General features: G+C 42.1%; 1 pseudogene; it reads right to left on the reverse strand.

Annotated features, from left to right (window-relative positions):
- Window positions 1-3,163: 3,163 nt before the first annotated feature.
- LOC126077813 (bisphosphoglycerate mutase-like) lies at window positions 3,164-3,947 on the reverse strand (annotated as a pseudogene).
- Window positions 3,948-4,239: the final 292 nt, after the last annotated feature.

Raw genomic sequence — 4,239 nt, forward strand, 5'->3', positions numbered from 1 at the left:
GCACTTCCGATCCAAATTCCAATGTCATTTCTTAAGGTGATAGAGAAACAAATCACCAACTTCATATGGAAGGGGAAGAAGTCTCGGATAAGCAAAGCTTTACTGAAAAAGAAGAAGAAAGTGGGAGGCCTCACTCTACCTGATTTCAGAACCTATTATACAGCCACAGTAGTCAAAACAGCCTGGTATTGGTACAACAACAGGCACATAGACCAGTGGAACAGAATTGAGAACCCAGATATAAATCCAACCACATATAAGCAGCTGATATTTGACAAAGGCCCAGTGTCAGTTAATTGGGGAAAAGATAGTCTTTGTAACAAATGGTGCTGGCATAATTGGATATCCATTTGCAAAAAAATGAAACAGGACTCATACCTCACACCAAGCACAAAAACTAACTCCAAGTGGATCAAAGACCTAAACATAAAGACTAAAACGATAAAGATCATGGAAGAAAAAATAGGGACAACCCTAGGAGCCCTAATACAGGGCATAAACAGAATACAAAACATTACAAAAAATGACAAAGAGAAACCAGATAACTGGGAGCTCCTAAAAATCAAACACCTATGCTCATCTAAAGACTTCACCAAAAGAGTAAAAAGACCACCTACAGACTGGGAAAGAATTTTCAGCTATGACATCTCCGACCAGCGCCTGATCTCTAAAATCTACATGATTCTGTCAAAACTCAACCACAAAAAGACAAACAACCCAATCAAGAAGTGGGCAAAGGAAATGAACACACATTTCACTAAAGAAGATATTCAGGCAGCTAACAGACACATGAGAAAAAGTTCTCGATCATTAGCCATTAGAGAAATGCAAATTAAAACTATGATGAGATTCCATCTCACACCAACAAGGCTGGCATTAATCCAAAAAACACAAAATAATAAATGTTGGAGAGGCTGCGGAGAGATTGGAACTCTTATACACTGCTGGTGGGAATGTAAAATGGTACAACCACTTTGGAAATCTATTTGGCGATATCTTAAACAGTTAGAAATAGAACTACCATACAACCCAGAAATCCCACTCCTGGGAATATACCCTAGAGAAACAAGAGCCTTCACACAAACAGATATATGCACACCCATGTTTATTGCAGCTGTGTTTACAGTAGCAAAAAGCTGGAAGCAACCAAGATGTCCATCAATGGATGAATGGGTAAATAAACTGTGGTATATTCACACAATGAAATACTACGCATCGAACAGTGACAAATCTGTGAAACATTTCATAACATGGAGGAACCTGGAAGGCATTATGCTGAGCGAAATGAGTCAGAGGCAAAAGGACAAATATTGTATAAGACCACTATTATAAGATCTTGAGAAATAGTATAAACTGAGAAGAACACATACTTTTGTGGTTAAGAGGGGGGAGGGAGGGAGGGAGGGAGAGGTTTTTTTTACTGATTAATTAGTAGATAAGAACTGCTTTAGGTGAAGGAAAGGACAACACTCAATACATGGAAGGTCAGCCCAATTGGACTGGACCAAAAGCAAAGAAGTTTCCAGGATAAAATGAATGCTTCAAAGGTCAGCGGAGCAAGGGCTGGGGTTTGGAACCATGCTCTAAGGGGACTTCTAAGTCAATTGGCAAAATAATTCTGTTATGAAAACATTCTGCATCCCACTTTGAAATGTGGTGTCTGGGGTCTTAAATGCTAACAAGCGGCCATCTAAGATGCATCAATTGGTCTCAACCCACCTGGAGCAAAGGAGAATGAAGAACGCCAAGGTCACACGACAACTAAGAGCCCAAGAGACAGAAAGAGCCACATGAACCAGAGACCTACATCATCCTGAGACCAGAAGAACTAGGTGGTGCCTGGCCACAATCGATGACTGCCCTGACAGGGAGCACAACAGAGCACCCCTGAGGGAGCAAGAGATCAGTGGCATGCAGACCCCAAATTCTCATAAAAATACCATACTTAATGGTCTGACTGTGACTAGAGGAATCCCGGCGGGCATGGTCCCCAAACCTTCTGTTGGCCCAGGACAGGAACCATTCCCGAAGACAACTCATCAGACATGAAAGGGACTGGACAGTGGGTAGGCGAGAGATGCTGAAGAAGAGTGAGCTAATTATATCAGGTGGACACTTGAGACTGTGTTGGCATCTCCTGTCTGGAGGGGGAATGGGAGGATAGAGAGAGTTGGAAGCTGGCAAAATTGTCACGAAAGGAGAGACTGGAAGGGCTGACTCATTAGGGGGAGAGCAAGTGAGAGTACGGAGTAAGATGTATATAAACTTATATGTGACAGACTGACTTGATTTGTAAACGTTCACTTGAAGCTCAATAAAAGTTAATAAAAAAAAAAAAAAACACAAAAGCCCAAACAGCTATAGTTGTCTATGTGCTATTAGTTCAAGTGGCCAAAAGGAATTGTACCAAATGCCAAACCAAGGTGTCCCTGAACTAGAGACAAGTCAAAGGGCCTTCTTGCACTTTGATGTTGTCATCATCCTTGTTTGCTTGGAGAAGCCCACCTGTGATATTCCCATTCAATGGGCCTCTGGTCTTAACTTTCAAAGTGCCGCTTTTCCTAAAGGAAAAGACTAGTGAAAAATACTTTATTATAGTAAAAAATACTTCATTATGGTGAATTATCTAATACCCTTTAACAACATCCCAGAAAGTGTTATAAAAAGTTAATATAAAGGTGAAGTAAACTACTTAGGTTAATTAAGAGAACAGCAATACAAACTTTAAGGACTTTTATCTTTTGTTTATAGCCATAACCTCAGGCTGGGAACAGTGCCTGGCAATGGTGACTCAATAATGATGATTTATTAAATGATGGACACCTTGAACTTCACCTCCACTTATTACTCTCCCATCTCAGAAACTTATGACCTTGATGAAGCCCCACTTGTTACTAGGTTGGTAACTAATTCAAACAGGGTTGCAGGACTGCTAACTCATAAATCTTATTGCAAAAGCACTTAGGCATTCTAAAGCCACTATCTAGACAAAGATAAGTTACCTGTACAAATTCTACCTCACAGCCTAGCCCTGGAAAATGCAAATTCATGAGAGAGAGAGAACCAAGAGATAGAGAGACAGAGATGGGTAGAGTGATCAGCACCTACAGCACACTACATGCCAGTGCTTTTGCACCTACTCCGAATCCACACTGGGGAAAGACTATTGTTTAGCTCGTTTCACTTTTCCTTGATCCTCTACTTAATGGCTGCTTGCATCACCTCCTGGTTGCCCAGGAACTGGTGAGGTCCATTGGCATGCAGGTTTTCATCCAGTTCCAGGAGAATGGGAACATTGGTAGGGAGAGTAATGTTGATAATGTCTTCTTCTGAGATACCTTCCAGATGCTACAGGAGTGCTCTACTGTTATTTCCATGAGCAGATATCAGGATGGTTTGCCACTTAATACTTCCAGAGTAATCCTTTCATTCCAATAGGGAAAAAACCCTCTCCAGAACATCCTTTAGGCTTTCAGATGGTGGTACCTGATCCATAGGCAAGTCGCACACTTTATACTTCTGGTCATTGTAGATTTCCTGGTAGGACAGATGAGGCTCTTTGAAGGGAGGCGGAGTCTCACTGTAGCGTCTTTTCCAGAGCCTCACCTGTTCTTCTCCGTGACTCAAAGCCACTTTCTCTCTATTGGGACCAATCAAGGCTCCATAATGTCACCAGGGCTTTCCACGGGAACCCACTCCTGCCCCAGTTCCTCCAGGATCAGGCAGGCTGTGTGGATGGACTGATTCAGGATGGACATGCATACAAGGTCAAACTCAAGGTTTAGCTCCTTTAGTTGCTTCCCGCAGTTCCCACCTTCCTCCACTCTTTTGTTGTTAAGCTCCTCGTCCATCCAGCTACAAAAGCAGTTCTCCTTATTCCAAGTACCCCTCCCATATCTAAGCATAAAAAGTTTATATGTGGACATACTGGTGGCTGAGTTTCCCTGGCATTGCACGTGGGCCAACTTTCAGTTATAACAGTACATCTGCAGAGAGGTCAGCAGCAGCGACAATGCCTCGGGAAGCCAAGGGGCCAGCACCTTCAAGGACTCATCCTGTTAGGAGTTTTCTTAATTACCTTTTCAGTCTCCTCTCTTGTTACAGGCCTGTTCAGGTTTTAAACCTCAGTTAGTGTTAGTTTAGTTAGGTAGTGTGTTTCTACAAATGTGTCTGCTTCCTCCAAGTTTCCAAATTTGTTGTAGCACAGTTTTTCATAGTACTGTTATGTTTCATTTCAGT

This window comes from Elephas maximus, chromosome 1, assembly GCF_024166365.1.
Source record: "Elephas maximus indicus isolate mEleMax1 chromosome 1, mEleMax1 primary haplotype, whole genome shotgun sequence".
NCBI lineage: Eukaryota > Metazoa > Chordata > Mammalia > Proboscidea > Elephantidae > Elephas > Elephas maximus.